General features: G+C 34.7%; 1 protein-coding gene across 27 annotated transcripts in view; it reads right to left on the bottom strand.

Moving 5' to 3' along the window:
• RBMS3 (RNA binding motif single stranded interacting protein 3) overlaps positions 1-18,465 on the bottom strand; it is a 1,291,910-nt gene that overhangs the window by 392,920 nt on the left and 880,525 nt on the right. The gene's annotated exons all lie outside the window — the stretch shown is intronic.

Raw genomic sequence — 18,465 nt, 5'->3', positions numbered from 1 at the left:
AAAAATCTGAGATCCTACCATGAGCAAAATCTAAAGGTAAGTATGGACATGAATCAGGTCTGGACGTTGGCCCCAGGGAGAGCCTGGTCATTGGACTAGTTAAAAAATGAAGTGCTACAGAGGCTTAAGATTGAACTTCAAAAGAATTTCAAAGTGATAGAAATTCAAAAGAAAGGAGGTATGATGAATTATTATTGTCATTAAACTGAAATGTTAATTTGTTTCTGATATGTAATCATATAGTTTATTGCCTTAAGATGAGATAGATAAATAGATAGATGATAGATAGATAGATAGATAGATAGATAGATGATAGATAGATAGATAGATAGATAGATAGATAGATAGATAGATAATACTATTTTATTGGTAGCTACAATCGGAAAAATAATTGAGGACAACAAAATTAAGTGGGATTTTTAAAATGCAGTGGTGACAACATGATGACCTAACATTATCATTCTAAAGCAGGGTTTGTTAACCTCAACATTATTGATATTTTGAACCAAATAACTCCTTCTATGTGTGTGTACAGCAGGGGAGAGGCCGTTCCATGAATTTGTAGGATGCTTAGCATCATATTGGCCTATACCTACTCACTAAATACGAGTAGCAACCTCTGCCACAGTTGTGACAACCAAAAATGTTTCTAGAAATTGCAGTTGAAGACCACTGCTCTAAAGCATCCTTCAAATGTGAGTTTAGATATCACTTCCTCCAAGAAAGGATTCCTGAGCATCCCAGATGAAATATATTTTGTCTCCACTATATGTTCCTGAATTATACCTCTAGATAACTGTTCTTATTACTCACATGTACCTCCCTATATACTCTAAGTTTACTTCCATGTGGAATTGTGTTTTATTCACTATTAGTTCTCCACATGTAAGGCACCCCTGTGCATATGTGTTGAGCAAATTAGTGATGAAACAGTAAGTAGCTGAACTGGACAATGTAGTGAGGAGGGGCTCTTTTGTGTTTCATAGGCTGCCAGTAGAGGCCAGTAGCACACACCTCCCCCCACCACCAGTAATGACAACTAAAAATGTTTTCAGACATTTGTCCAATGGCTCCTATGGTGGTAAAAATTGCCTCCAGTTAAGAATAACTGCTCTGAAAGATTGTACAGAGAAATGGTAAATATTTACTAGCAAAGTTCAGTTTTTATTAAAGAGAAAAATACATTTTGCAATACTTGCTTTATCTTGCCCAATGAAAATAATTCAGATACAGTAATGGTTTTGGGGTCAGATATGAAATGAGATCATGGTATCCAGTGGTTATATGACTGTAATTAGTTTAAACTTTTTGAGCTTCTGTTTTCTCATTTGCAAACCTGGGGAACTAATAACTACTATATAGATCTCTTTCATTCAATAAATATTTATTGTTAACTATTGCCTGCTGGTCAAATTCTGTCCTTGGCTCAGAAGGTATACAATAGTGGCAAGAACTAGTACAGTCTTTACACTTACAAATTTTCTACTCTAGAGTAAGAGAGGGATGGTATCCAATTGTCTACCATATAAAATTTAAATTACAAACTGTGAACAAGGATTCTAAGGAGTTATATAAGAGTCTATAAGATTTTATATAGAAAGAGCAGATGACCCACACTGGGATGTCATTAAGATTTCCCTGAGGCAATCTTGCTGACACTTGAATTGTGGCTTGAGGGGTATGTGAAAACTAACTTTGGAAGGGGGGGAAGAGAAAAGAGGCAAGATTAAATGAGGGAAGGTGTGAAAGCACATAGCACAAGGCTTGCCTGATACTCTGTAGAAAAATCAATGAATGCAAGCAACAGATTATAAATAATGCCAATACTGACAAAAATTAACAGATAGGAATAGGACATTAAGCAAAGTGGCATCTGATTCAATATTTTTCCTGCAACTAAATGCTATTTACAATTCATTTTACAGAATTCTAAACTAAGATAATGGTGTTATGATGATACTAACATTGTTAAAATAAAATAGTCCTTTTGGAGAATAGAATATTGGTGCCTTGAACATCTTCACTTTCTGGGTATACAATTTTCCATTATATTGTATCATATGGTTAAATTCTCCAGTTAGGAAACAACAAGGATTAGCACATAGTCCAGTTAATAAAGCCCCACTATTCCACTGTGCTAACAGTCCCTTTGAGAACTCAGCCATCAGTTACACAAATCATTTGGCCAGGAATGGAGCATTTACCATATGTATGAGTTACTAATTTCCTGGACATTATCAGCCATTAGCTGGTTTCCTGTGTCCCAGCAAATGCTGAGGTAAGTCTTGATTGCCAACATTGCGCATTTCAAACATTAATCCATAGGCCATTTCCTCCATCTAAGATATAATAACACTCTATCTGTAGTCTCTATCTGTAGTTCTTTTGTCAAATACATATGAGAAAAGGTCAGAAAGTTCAAGTAAGGGAAATGTGTACAAAAGAAAAGCCAACAGTGTACTAGTGTAATTATGTGGGTGAAACCCTTTATTAAAATTTTGGGAATTTGATTGGCTATGAGCATGAGTACTATGGAACAGAATGAATTACCAGGAAGCTCCCACACAGCATTTAGGGGTTTCCTTACAAAGTGTGTTCAAATGCATAACCATTGTCCTTCCCTTCCTTCCTAGTCTATAAGTGTTGTTCTTTGACTAACTAGAATTCCCAAGATGCGGAAGGGATACAGCTCATACATCTTAACGCTGCTCAAAACATCCCCGCTTATGATCACCCATAAAGAATGTCACCACTATCTCTCCCTCTTTTATATTGGTGACATCGAGACGTTAAAAAAAATCAAAAGGTGCATCATCAGACAAAAAAGATTGAAGGTGCATTGACCAAGTAACTGGAGCATTATTACTTTTCATTGTCAGTATTTGAATTCCTGACTTCTTTAATGTGCAAGATACCACTACTAATTTATTTACAATTAGAAATTATTTGCACAGTGAAACATTTGAACAGTATAATAAGGAGGTAGTCTGTTTTTAACATTGTGAGCATTACTGACATGTTATTAAGGTTAAGAGTTGTCCTGTCCTTTAACTTTATGCATACATCTTTTGCATATCATTACTCTGAATTACTTTGGAATCTCTTTATGTTCCTTTCTAGCTCAAAAATGTCTCTAAATGGAAACTTTTCAAGGTCAAACTTTGATAAATGATGTCATTCATTCAATCTTAGACATTCCTTTAGAACTTAATCATTTACTGAGTATATTACATATAGGAGTCATAATTTTAATACTTTTATCAAGTGGAATCACTATATAGAATTATTTGACTATCATGGTTAAATTATGTCATGCAAACATCAGAATGACATTTTCTAGGTTATATATAGGTCAAAAAACATAGAATTGTGCAAAAATAATCTTCATATAGTTATGTTTATTTACATATTTACACATATTTGTTTTTTGTGATATATAACTATGGCATACATATATATATATATGTTATATTAATTACATTATGCTATTAGGGCAAGCTCAATTGTTGCGATGAGTCCCTAATTAAAGAAGATTAATTTCATTTACATTTGATCAAGAGGGTTCTCATCATTATTCATGCTCTGACAATCCATTAACAAGGACATGTTCTCTGAATAATCAGCTAGGTGAATTTTTTTATATATAACATTTATTATATCGTTTTTGCTAGATGTTGTCACTTTTTATTACAAAGTAGCCGGTGTTTATCCTAGAAAACTAGAAAATACAGATGTGAGCAGCCTGGGTGGCTTAGCAGTTTAACACCACCTTCGGCCCAGGGTGTGATCCTGGAGACCCAGGATGGAGTCCTGCTCTGGCTCCCTGCATGGAGCCTGCTTCTCCCTCTGCCTGTGTATCTGCTTCTCTCTCTGTGTTGTCTCATGAATAAATTAATAAAATCTTAAAAAAAAATACAAATGTGCTTACTGAAGAAAATGAAAATCACTGTACTTCTGTATCTGGAAATAACTGTAGATAGGATTTTAGTTTATTTCTCTTTTTTTTTTTTTCTATGCAAAACAGTTTAAAAAGGAAAACATAGGGTAATACCAATTATCATTTTGTACCCCGCTCTCCAGTTGATCCTGTACTATAACTGTTTTTCTCTTAAGATTCAATATGCTTAAAAAAAATACCATTTTAGTGGATGCATTTTATGGGTTCACCATAACCTATCAAACTACTACTCTACAAAACCTATGCCTACCAGGATTATTCTTTCCTATTTGATATCATTCAAATTTTTCACATTCAAAATTTATATTTAATTGGACTTGTCCGCATGTTGGATTTTTTTAAAGGTAAGTTTATAGAAATTTATTTATTTATTTATTTATTTATTTATTTATTTATTTATTTTAAATTTATTTTTTATTGGTGTTCAATTTGCCAACATATAGAATAACACCCAGTGCTCATCTCATCAAGTGCCCCCAAGAGTGCTGGTCACCCAGTCACTCCCACCCCCTGCCCACCTCCCCCTCTACCATCCCTAGTTCGTTTCCAAGAGTTAGGAGTCTCTCATGTTCCGTCTCCCTTTCTGATATTTCCCACTCATTTTTTCTTCCTTCCCCTTTATTCCCTTTCACTATTTTTTACATTCCCAAAATGAATGAGACCATATAATGTTTGTCCTTCTCCGATTGACTTATTTCACTCAGCATAATATCTTCCAATTCCATCCATGTCGAAGCAAATGGTGGGTATTTGTCGTTTCTAATGCCTGAGTAATATTCCATTGTATACATAGACCACATCTTCTTTATCCATTCATCTTAGAAAGAAATTTATAATTTAAACTCAAAGTAATTTCTGGAAAATCCAAACAAATTCATATCTCAATAATTTATGACTTTACCAAAATATTATATTTGTATTGGTTTTAATAAGTACAAACTTCATAGTAAAAATGATATCTTGTGGGATTCCTGGGTGGCGCAGTGGTTTGGCGCCTGCCTTTGGCCCAGGGTGCGATCCTGGAGACCTGGGATCGAATCCCACGTCGGGCTCCCAGTGCATGGAGCCTGCTTCTCCCTCTGCCTATGTCTCTGCCTCTCTCTCTCTCTGTGTGACTATCATAAATAAATAAAAATTTAAAAAAATGATATCTTGTTTTTGCCTCCATTTAATTACTAGCAATATTTATGACAATGTATAATGGTATTGGCCATATGCATTTCTTCATCTGTAACTTGTTTGCTTATGTCTTTTGTTAAAAAGTACTTTGTTACTGGGGCACCTGGGTATCTCAGTCGGTTTAAGTGGCCAACTCGATTTTTGCTCAGGTCATGATCTCAGGGTCCTGGGATTGAGCACCACATCTGCCTCCACCCTCAGCAGGGAGTCTGCTTCAAGATTCTCTCCTTCTGCTCCTTCCCCAACTCACACTCTCTCTCTCTCAAATAAATAAATAAATCTTTTTTTTTAAAGTACTTTATTATTAAAAAATGCTAACCATCATCTGAGCTTTCAGCATGTTGTAATCTTTTCACTGGTGGAGGATCTTGCCTAGATGTTGATATCTGTGGAGTGTTCAGGGTGATGGCTGCTAAAGTTTATTTAGGGTGGCTGTGGCAATTTCTTAAAACAAAAAATAAAGTTTGCCACATCAATCGACTCTTCCTTTCATGAACAATTTCTCTGTAGCATGTGATGCTGTTTGATAGCATTTCATCCACAGCAGAACTTTCAGAATTGGAGGCAATTCTCTTCAACCCTGCCACCACTTTATTAATTAACTTTACGTGTTATTCTAAATCTTTTGTTGTCATTTCAAGGAACCACTTTCTTTGCTCATCCAGAAAAAACAACTCTTCATTCATTGAAGTTCTATGATGAGATCGCAGCAATGCAGTCCCATATTCAGGCCCCACTTTTAATTCTAGTTCTCTTGCTGTTTCCACCACATCTGTAGTGACTTCCCCTACTGAAGTCTCAAACCCTTCAAAGTTATCCAGGAGGTTGGAGTCAGTAAATCAGTACCTTGATATAATATTACTTCCTTTTCTGGGAGTTTAGAAAACTTTTGTGTGCTGTATCCATTGAAAGTCTTCTCTAACAGAATAAACTTCCTTTATTTGCTACTGTATGCTTAAAAAGTGGTAATATTCCTACATAAATATCTGATTAGGGTTGCCTCTGAAGCCAGATCCCTAAGGATATGTATGTGTTTGTTTGTATCCCCAACAACATGACATTCTTCTCATGGAATGTAAATTAATTTTTGAGTGATCATTATTTCAGCACATTTTTGATCATTATTTCTATCACAATTTACCTTGAATTAGAAGATATCTTAATCTAAATTTTACTTTGCATTGGGCTTATCAAACAGTTCTGTTCAGTTACCTTAAATGTGAACACCAGGGAAGATAGTTTATGTTTGACATGTGAATATAATTCCCAAATAGATCCTAAGAGTTTAAAACATTCATCAGTGCAAGAAAAAAGACTGAAAGTTTTTCAACAGAATAAAAAATGTATCTTTAGTATAGTTTCATCTAAAAGTTTATTTCCTTTATTGAAATATGCAAAGTTGCCTAAATCACTTTTCCAGAGATGTCAAAAAAAAAAAAAAAAGAATTTCAGTAGGGAAAGGAAGTCTATATTTGTTTTGAATTTGACCATTTTTCTGAAGCTCAATATTCTTTTTTGTTTGGAATGCTTTTTGATACAGAGAAGGAGTAGATTTGCTTGCATAGACTGAGATGTCAGCTCCCACTGATTTGGCCAAGAGACTCCGAATTTCATGGTGTGTTTGAATAATTCAAGTAGTGGGTAAAATGTGTATCCTAGAGGTGGTGAGAAAAGACAATAAAGCTGAACATGATGCCTAACTCATTCACAGTACTCAAATTTCTATTTTTTTTCCTACACTGTAATGCATTTGTGAATAGCTCCCATAAGTGTCTAAGTGATATGGATCATAATATAATAAATACAGGATGCACAGAAAACCAGAGATCACAAAGGCCTACCATTCAATTTTGTTATTGTTAACTTTAGGCTCCACTTTCAGACAAAAGGCAGACATGCTGTGGAGCTGCAAAACGCTTTTGTATTTAAGGAATAATTGCATTGAAAAATCATGGCTACTTGTTATAAATAAACATCTTTTAAAAAGGTATGTACTTTGTGGATGTATATGGATGTGTATATGCATATATAATGTATATCTAGGTTATTTAAGGCTTCTAAAATGCATGGCTTATCAATCTTCATTTTCAAATCCCTGATGTATGTCTTCTTAACAAACAAAAATGTCCGTCTTGTCCACTGCTACCACCACCACCACCACCATTACCATCAATAGTTAAAATGATTACTTTGAGCCATTTTTGGTGGGCTCAAGGATTATAACCTCCTAGATATATCCTATATCTAGTTAGGAGTGACTTAAAGAAATATTCCTCAGCAAAAGTTAGTTTATAATCACAACAGTTTATCAGTTGAATTGTTAGAATAATCTATACTAGTCATTCATTCATTAAACAAAGATTTATTAAGTTCCTACTTTGTAAATCCAGAACTGTAACAGATTCTGAAGTGCATTGTATTAATGATTTTGTTAATCTGCTATTGTCATTTTAGAAATCAGGGAGTGCCATCACAACATGGCCCAATATGACACCCTCACTTATAGAACCTCAACAACAATAATTTGGCATTCATCCATGGACAGAAGTGCCTTTGTGGAATCTGTGGAATCTAACACCAAACACCAAGAGAGCCAGAAGGTGTCATACACCTCTGTTTCAGGTAATACATATAAACACCCTGTTCTCAGCTTTGGACACTGCAATGACTTGTGAACTAGCTCCAGCCCCCTCAGTTCTGGCCTGGAAGTCCCTGAAGAACACTGTCTTAGAGAATCACACATGAATGAGAGAATCCTTGTGGAAATCAGTTTGCCAGGGGAAAATTTCCAGCATATCGTTGAGGCAAAGGATAAAAATAAATAAATAAATACTTAACAAATGTGTTTTGGATGCATTGGAGAAGGCAAGAGAAAATTTGACTTTACTCATGTTACCCTTCCACCAAAGTGGGACAGTTTGGTGCTGAGAAAGACCATCTCAGCTGGTGATTTCACCCAAGACAGAAACTAAGAGTTCATGAGTGAGTGTCCATCTTCTCCAGATATGTGGGATGCCTACAAAAACATCTACTTCTCTCTTGCTCAATACAGAGTATCAAGTCATGGCTGCATCACTGGAGTGTAAGATGAGGCTGAGAAAGTGGCAGATAGGATTTTCAAAGGGCATTAAAGGGATACAGGTCCTACTAACTACATTGTGTACTCCAACAAGAAATAAGCCTATAAGGTACTGTGGATGCCTCACCTTTTAACACTTCAACTATCCCACAAGTCCTATGCCCTTGGATTCTGAGCACCTCATTCAAAGAGACACACCCCACACTGATGGTGGTGAGAGTGAATTTAGATAGACAGCTAGGGACCACATCAGAAAACCAACCCAAATCTGTGGGCCAGGAAGATACCACAAACTTGAGTTTTGCCTCCATCCTTCAGAAAGCAAAAGAAAGGCTATTGGCATCTAATTTGGTATATTGTAGGATCCAGAGAAAGTATACAAGCTTAAGAATTCCACCACAAGAGGGAGCAAGAAGTATGAAGCAGGCTTGTTCAGAGACAGTCTAAGAAAGCCTCAGAATCCCAACCAGGACCACTGAAAAGTATTTCCTTCCTCAAGTCAGTCAGTGAAAACTAGAGGAGATGACTACTACTTCAAGGAACATTAAAAAGAATGACATTACAAAAGTATTTTAATAGTTTTCCAGTATTCAACCCCAAAGATATGAAGATCTGCAATTTACCTGATTATTCACAACAGCTGTTTTAAAGAAACCCAATGAGCTAAAAGAAAACACAAAAAGAATTCAACAAAATCATGAAAACAATACATGAACAAAATGAGAAATTTAACAAAGAAATAGAAATTGTTAAACACAAATGAAACAAATTCTGGAGATGAAAAATACAAAGAATGAAATGAAAACTGCAATAGAGAATATCAAGATCAGATTGGATCAAGTAGAAGAAAGAATAGATGAAGTAGAAGATGAGACCTTTGAAATTATCCAGTCAAAAGAGAACAAAAACAACAAAAATAATAAAAATAATTTTAAAAGGATGAATAGTAGAAGGCTATCAAATAAACAATCTACAAATTATTGGAGTTCCAGAAGGAGAAGAGAGGAAAAAAGGAGCAAAGAGTTTATTTAAAGAAATAATGATTGAGGCCTTCCCAAATCTGAGAAGAGATTTATATATGTAAGTTCACAAAGCACATATATCCCCAAATAAATGTAATTTAAAGTTATCTTCTCTAGAGGCACCTGGGTGGCTTAGTTGGTTATGTGTCTAAACTCTTGGATTCAGCTCAGGTCATGATATTAGGGTCATGAGATTGAGCCCTACATCAGACTCCATGCTCAGCACAGAGTGCTTGACATTCTCTCTTTCCCTATGCCCCTTCCTCTGCTCATGTCTCTTTCTACAGATAAATAGATAAAATTTATACATAAAATAAATAATTACAATCTTCAAAAAAATAAAATAAAGCAATCTTCTCTAACACATTATAATGAAACTGCCAAAAATGAGAGATAAAGAGAACCTCAAAACAGGTAGAATAAAGAAGCGTGTAACTTATAGGGGAATCTCCACAAGATTATCAAAGGATTTCTCAACAGAAACCCTACAAGACCAGAGAAAGTGAGACAATATAATTAAAGTTTTGCGAGGTGGGTGGCAGGGACAAAAAATAAAAACAATGAAAAAAAATGCCAACCAAGAATATTTTTTCTGATAAAATATTATTTCAAAAATGAGGGAGATGTAAAATCTTTTCCAGGCAACATAAGGCTGAGGGAGTTCATCATCACTAGACTTGCCTTACAAGAAATTCTAAAAGATGTTATTCAAGCTGAGATGAAAGTACGATAATTAGTACCATAGAAACATATGAAAATAAAGAAGACACCAGTAAAGGTAAGTAGAAAGTCAAAGTCAGAATAATTTAACATGGTGAAGTGTTAAGCACTTAACTCTAGTATAAAGATTAAAGAACAAAATAATTAAAAATAAAAATAAATATAAATATTATAATTTGTTAGTGAATACACAGTATTAATTTTTTTTTTTTTTTTTTTTATGATAGGCACACAGTGAGAGAGAGAGGCAGAGACACAGGCAGAGGGAGAAGCAGGCTCCATGCACCGGGAGCCCAATGTGGGATTCGATCCCGGGTCTCCAGGATTGCGCCCTGGGCCAAAGGCAGGCGCCAAACCGCTGCGCCACCCAGGGATCCCCTGAATACACAGTATTAAAAGAGGTAAATTGTGATGTCAAAAAAATAAAAGTAGGGGGACGCCTGGGTGGCTCAGTGGTTGAGCATCTGCCTTCGACTCAGGTTATGACCTGGGGCCCTGGGATCAAGTGCCACATCAGGCTCCCCACAGGGAGCCTGCTTCTCCCTCTGCCTATGTTTCTGCCTCTCTCTCTGCATCTCCCACGAATAAATAATAAATAAATAAGTAAGTAAGTAAGTAAATAAATAAATAAATAAATAATTTTTTGAAAACCCATAAAAGTAGGGAGGTAAAAGAGTTTTTATATGCAATCAAAGTTAAGTTGTAATCAGTGTAAAATAAACTGTCATATCTATGTTTTATGTAAACTTCAAGATAACCACAAAATAAAGACCTATAGTAGAAACATGAAAGATAAAGAGAAGAAAATCAAAGTGTACCATTAAAGATAATCATCAATTCACAAAGAAAGGCAGCAAGAGAGGAAGAAAGGAACACAAGAGCTACACAACAGCCAGAAAAAAAATTAAGATGATTTTAGTAGGTCCTTAACTATCAGTAATTACTCTAAATATAAATGGATCAAATTCTCCAAACAAAAGGCTTAGCATGATTGAATGGATTAAAATCAAGACCCAGCTATATACTAACTGTAAGAGATTAACTTCAGTTTGAAGGACACACATAAGCTCAAAGTGAAGTGATGAACAACATTCTCCTAAACAATTGGTCAAAGGAGAAATTAAAAGGGAAAATGATAGATAGATAGATAGATAGATAGATAGATAGATAGATAGATAATAGATAGATCTTATACATATCTTGCAAAAAAATGGAAATATAACATACCAAAACATATTGAGTGCACAAAACCAGTTCTAAGAGACAAATTTATAGTGATAAATGAATATGCTAAGAAAAAACTCTCAAATAAACAACCTAACTTTATACCTCAGGGAATTAGAAAAAAGAAGAACAAAACAAGCCCAGAGGCAATACAAGTAAGGAAATTAAAACAGAGCAGAATGATAAAATAGATACTAGAAATACAATGGAAAATGTCAAAAATATGAAAGAATCATATACCATAATTAAGTGGAACTTATCCCTGGTGTGTAAGAATTGTTCAACATACACAATCAGTAAATTGATACACCACATTAGTAGAATGAAAGATAAAAATCATGTTATCATCTCAATAGATGCAGAGAAAGCACTTGGCAAAACACAATATCTTTCATAATATAGACTCTAAACAGCATGGATATAGAAGGAATATTCCTCAACATAATAAAGCCCATAATTGACAAGCTCACAGCTAACATCATACTCAATGGTGAAATGTTGAAGACTTTCCTCTAAGATCAGGAACAAGACAAGGATGCCAATTCTCTCACAACTTTTATTCAAAATAGTACTGTAATTTCTAGCCAGAGTAATTAGCCAAGATAAAGAAATAAAAGGCATGTAAATAGAAAAAAAATAAGTAAAACAGTCTCTGTTTGCAGATGATATGATCTTATATAGGGACAGTCCTAAAGATTCCACTGAAAAGCTATTTATTTATTTTTTGGAAAAGCTATTTAAATGAATAAATAATAACAGTAAAGGATACAAAATCAACATATAGCAAATAGCTTTTCTATACACTAACAATGAATTTTCTGAAAAATAAATAAGGAAAATAATTCCATTCAAAGCATCCTCAAAAAAAAAAAATAAAATACTTAGTAATAAATTTAACCCAAAAGATGAAAGACCTATGGACCCTGAAAACTACAATTATGATGAAAGATAGTTGAAGAGGACACAAATAAATGGAACGATTTCCCATGTTCACAAACTGAAATAATTAATGTTGTTAATATATCCATACTACCCAAAGCCATAAAAAAATTCAATACAATATCCATCAAAATTCCAATGGTAATTTCAAAAAATAGAAAAAAACAATCCAAGAATCTTATGGAACCATAAAAGATGCTGAAAATTCAAAATACTCTTAAGAAAGAAACACAAATCTGGAGGAATCACACTTTCTGATTTTAACTATATTGTAAAGCTATAATAAACAGTATAGCACTGGCATCAAAATAAATACATACGCCAGTGAAATAGAATCTAGAGCCCACAAATAAATCCTAGCATTTACAGTCTGATAATCTTTAACAAGGAGCCAAGTATACTCATTGAAGAAAGCATCATCTCCTCAATGAATGGTGTTGGGAATATTCAATAATCACATGCAGAAGAATGAAACTGGACTCTTATATTATACCACTCACAAAAATTAACTTGAAGTGCATAAAAGACTTAAACATAAGTCTAAAAACCATAAAACTCCTAGAAGAAAATAGGGCAGCCCCAGTGGTGCAGCGGTTTAGCACCGCCTGCAGCCCAGGGTGTGATCCTGGAAACCCGGGATCGAGTCCCACATCAGGCTCCTTGCATGGAGTCTGCTTCTCCCTCTGCCTGTGTCTCTGCCTCTCTCTCTCTCTCTGTGTGTTTCTCATGAATAAATAAATAAATAAATAATTCTTAAAAAAAAAAAAAGAAAATATAAGGAAAACCTCCTTGGCTCTGGTCTTGGCAACATTTTTTTTTTTTTTAATATGACACCAAAAGCACTAGGAACAAAAGCAAAAAGAAACAGGTAGGATGACATCAAACTGAAAAAGCTTCCACATCACAAAAGAAACAACAAAATGAAAGGCAATCTATAGAGGGAGATAGATGCATTGCAAATGCCATTTGTGTAATAGTGCTTAATATTCAAAATATATAAGCACTTCATGTGACTCAATAGCAACAGAAATTTAAAAAATGGGTAGAAGAACTGAGTAAATAAGTTTTTCCAAAGAGGACAGTACAATGGCCAGCTGGTATGTGAAAAAATACTTGATATCACTAATTATCAGGAAAATGTAAATCAAAACCTCCATGAAATATTACCTCATACATGTTAAAATAGCTATCATCAAAAAGACAAGAGATAACAAGTGTTGGTGAGGATGTGGAGAAAAGGGAACCCTTGTGCACTATTGGTGGGAATGTAAATTGGAACAGCTACAATGGAAAACAGTATGAAGGTTCCTCAAAATATTAAAAAAAATAGAACTACCATATGATCCTGAAATCACACTTCTGGTTAGATATCCAAAGGAAATGAAGACAGGATAGCAAAGAGATATCTTCTCTTCTACATTAATTGGAACATTATTCACAATAGCCAAGGTATAAAAACAACCTACATGTTCATCTATGAATGAATGGATAAAGAATATATGGTGCATATACAGAATGGAATATTATTCAGCGATGAGAAGAAAGAAAATCCTGTCATTTGTGACAACATGGATAGAACTTGAGGGCATTTTGCTAAGTAAAAGAAATCAGATGGCGAAAGACAAATGCTATATGATATCATTTATATGTGGAATCTTAAAAAGCTGAATTCACAGAAACAGTTTAATGGTTGTCAGGGGCTGGAAGCTGGGGGAAATGAGGAAATGTCGGTCAAAGGATACAAAATACGAGTTATAAGATGAATAACTCATGGAAATCTAATATAGAACATGGTGACTATCATTAATAATAGTATACTATATACTTGGAAATTTCTGAGAAGGTATATCTTAAATGTTCTCACCACCCACCCACACAAAACGAAAGAAATTATCATTATGTGAGGTGATAGTGGTGTTAATTGAGCCTACTGTGATAATCATTTTCCAATATGTTAAGTGTATTAACCATCACATTGTCTACCTTAAACTGACACAATGCCTTATGTCAATTATATCTTAATAAAGCTAGAGGGACAAGAAAGAAATCAAATATCCAAGCACCACTTAAAAAACCTAGAGAGAAGAATTTGCAGGTTTACAATTTTCTTCAATAGAACAAGGTTTTGGAAACAAACAGAACAAGGCTTTTGGGTTCAAATCTAGCATCACTGTTGACTACCATTGTGAACTTGGGTCATCCCTTGTCTCTGCATCTGTAAAATGTGATAATAATTTCTACCTCCCATGATCCTAGTAAGGATTAAATGGCATAGTAACTATAAAAAAAACTTATTTATTAACATAAAGCAGGTAGAGGGTATTATTCTAAGTGAAATAAGAGAAAGATGAACACCATATGATTTCACTTATATGTAAAATCAAACAGACAACCAAACAAAAACAGCAGACTCAAAAAGACAGAGAACAAACTGATGGCTGCCAGAGGCAAGGCGGAATAGAGGGACAGTGAAAAATGAGTGGGAAATACAGGCTTCCAGTTGTGGAATAAATAAGCCATGCAGATGAAAGTTTCAGTCAATGAAATACAGGGGAATACAGTCGATGGTGTTGTACTAGTGTTGTATGGTGATAGATGATGTGGGGTGAGCATAGCATAACATAAAGAGTTGTCCATGGGGCACCAGGGTGGCTCAGTAGTTGAGTAGAATCTGCCTTTGGCTTAGGGCGTGATCCTTTGGTCCTGGGATTGAGTCCTGCATCAAGGTCCCCACAGGGAGCCTGCTTCTCCCTCTGCCTATGTCTCTGCCTCTCTCTGTGTGTCCCTCATGAACAAATAAATAAAATATTTTTAAAAAGAGTTGTTCAATGACGATACTGTACTATACTGTACACCTGAAGCTAGTATAGCATTATATGTCAACTGTACTTCAATTAAAAGAAAAAGAAATGGAATTTTCTTTATCCTGTATATCCTATTGTCTGTTTCTTTGCCTCTTTTAGAATAGATACACTTATGGGACTTAAAGAGAGTCCCACAGCATCCCAATGGTAAATGAGAAAACAAGGTAGATCACATGCTTTAGTATTTCACAGATTTCTCCATGCTGGTATCTTAAATTACTAAGAATAAATATATAACATATAGTACTAACATTATAATTCATACAATAATTTTCATTAAGGTACACTACAAACTAAGATACAGAAAGCAATTAAAGTCGTCCAGCCAGGGAGTTTCTATCTCTTCTCATGGTATTTTCTTATGGTTGGATACTTGGTCACTTATGTAATACTCCCAAAAGGGAGGAGTAATGATTTACCTGACTGGTGAGTTTAAAAGCAAGAACTCAGTAAGGGTGACTCATTTGCTCCTTCCCTTCTCCTTGCAATTCCATAGACAACACATTCACTATTTTCTTCTAGGTCTAGTGATTCAACATAACTTTATCCCTTTTCAGGGAGGCCCCTACTTCTCTGGCACCTGCTGTAACTGGATGGATAAATCTAATTTTGGCATTCAATATTTAAAGACTCATTTCCCTCATAATTTCCTAAGCCACATCTTCCTAATACAGTATTACCAGTAATTGAATCAATAGTTTGTTTTGGGGGCTTTTTTGTTTTGTTTTGTTTTGTTTTAATTTGGTATTCTCTTATTTTTTCAATGGGATAAAAATCTACATGGGACAAAGAGATGCTTTTTAATTAGGTTCTTTCAATCCAAAACAATGGTGACCAGAGATAGGATCTTTTCCTTCTAACAAATGATTAAATGATTAAAGGAACAATGATTAGGAACAAATGATTAAAGCCATGAATGGGGATTGTTCATTATTACTTTCTTAACAGTATATAAAGAAATGAGCCATTAATTGAGATCAGCCTGTGGTGGATACATTCTGTTCAGAGAGGCAGGATGAAGGAGTTGATATTTCTTGCAAATTGAATGAAGAGAACTTGTAGTCCACAGCATCCTGCAATAAGAAAGTATCAGGACACCTGGTAGAAACCCCAACTTACAAAACAAATTAAGGTAAATTTTTTCATTGATTTGTGTTTCTGTCAAATGCTGGGAAAGCAGGAAATTCAATTAGAGCACATACCCACCATTCCACCAAAGAAAATATACTAGAGTCCTTGCAAAAGCACGGGGTAACAACCTGATTATGTAAATCATTTTGTAGAAGCTAATACAAATATTTAACTTCAGAGGATTCTGCTTCAAAAACTTCAAATAATTAACAAATAGGATTAAGATCAACCCTGACAATTTCAATATTGGGTTTTGTATCCCTGCATTCAGCATTAGGATAAAAAAAATGAGGTAAGTTGCCATAGCCAACCAAGCAAACACTCACAAATATTTTATAGACATGTGAAAGACCAACCACTAGTCTTTCTTTCACTGACAACTTCAAAAATCTCCATCATGAGGAAAATAATACTTGGTGTTTGTGAGAGATGTTCTTCTGTTGGAAATGTCTTTCACAAGAACATGTGACACAAAGATTCATTTTAGGAAATGACACAGAGCAAGGTTTTCATTACATGGCATCAGTCATCCAAGAGTAATGAACTGTGTTAAAACCAACATTGGACTGCCACTCTTTGAAATTACAGTTATTTAAAGAACATTTCATAACAGTGGTGTAGGATATCTTGTCATCTCTTTACATCCACCAGTACAACTGAATAACATGATTTGAAGAAGTTAAGTACTGGAAGAAAATATTTACTGATTCGATTGGATTTTGGTTCATATGAAAAATATTTTCTAAGAAATGCACCATTATGATAGATTGAAACCAGAAAATTCCTACAAAAAATAAAGGAAGGGATGGTGGTATATCTCTCTCTTCCATATTAAGAAGAAGGTGTGGGATAAAGATGATAACAAAGCCCAGACATGTTAGCTCCCTAAAAAGTCTGCTCTATTTTGAATTACTACAGAAATTTTTTTCATAACAATCTCTTATTATGACATTATACTGTAATTTGCTCTCTTCATTTCTTTTTGATCTCTGTTCAAATATTACCTCATCATAGACAATCTCTCTGACCACTCTATCTAAAATGCATCTCAGCCCCACCTTCACCCCCATCCTCATACCCTATATATTTATTATCCTTAGCCTCTTTTAATTGTCTTAGAACCACTTCTTATTAACTAATGTATTGTATCTCTTTGTTCATTTTCTGCCTTCCACCAAAGAATGTGATCTTCATAAAACTGGTTCAGTGTCTTTAGCATGTAGAGCAATCTTGGTACATAGTAAGTGTTCAGCATAAATGTGTTGAAAGACTAAGAAAATAAAAGAGATTTCTACCTAAACATTAGGCTATAGTCCTTATCTCCTTGGGGTTATGGGGATTTGGGGATCTGAACAAATGATAGCATCTAGAGCATTCTATAAAGTAGGCCTTCCTTCATTAACTAAAATCCTCTCTGATCCTTTGATTCTGTTGAAAACAAAACAAAACAAAAACACCAGGACATTATTTTTAGAATATTAGCATCTCCAGACAGCACTTGCCCATCATTATATTAAGTATTGCTTGCCTACTGAACTTGCCTACTGGTAACGCAGTAAGTCCAACCCTATTGTAGTGACACATGGATATCAAATAACCTGCTTACTCTCATATCCCTGGTATGGTAAAAGCAAAGATTATTAGCAGGGCCTCAGATGACAGCACATGCCTGTGCATTCAGGTTGATAACAAGACACATCATGAGGCAAATGTTCAAACCTTAAAATTTTTTTTCTGGAGCATTCTATAAAGTGGGCCTTACTTCATTAACTAAAATTCTTCTACTAGAATATCACCATTAGGGTTATGTATTGGGGTAATGTATTTTTAAATTAATTTTGTGCATTACATATTTGAATTTACAGAATTTATTTTCCTGTAGTCACTAATTTTTCACTTTTTATCACTTCTGATCTTAAGTTAAAAAAACTCATAAAAAATTTAAAAAAATTTAAAAACCCTCATGTTTTGTTTGTTTGTTTTTCCTGAAAGAGAACTGTTAAGGTCATTGACTTATGGAAGAGAATTACTTTCCTCTGGTCCCAATCTGGTTTCTGCCATAGTTGACATGGGATTTTTATACTATTCTTGGTGTGCTTGACATCCTCTTGGACACTTGGTCTCTTTTGTGATTGCTTAACTTTGATTTATTCTACATGTCTCACAGTGAGGTGAATCACCTTTGGCAATTGGAATAGCATTGCTAATAGTAGACCTGAAAAAGCCTTCTATAAGGGCCTTGAGGAGGGGGTAACTCCTTCTCTGTGAACTTTTCATCTAGAAGGAGATATGCTCTGTTTACTTGTGTTCAGAACTGCCAGATAGAAAATAAGAAAGAGGCCTGCTGCA

This window comes from Canis lupus, chromosome 22, assembly GCF_048164855.1.
Source record: "Canis lupus baileyi chromosome 22, mCanLup2.hap1, whole genome shotgun sequence".
NCBI lineage: Eukaryota > Metazoa > Chordata > Mammalia > Carnivora > Canidae > Canis > Canis lupus.
Note: the sequence above shows the minus strand (reverse complement) of the source record. Positions and strands in the feature narration are given on the sequence as shown.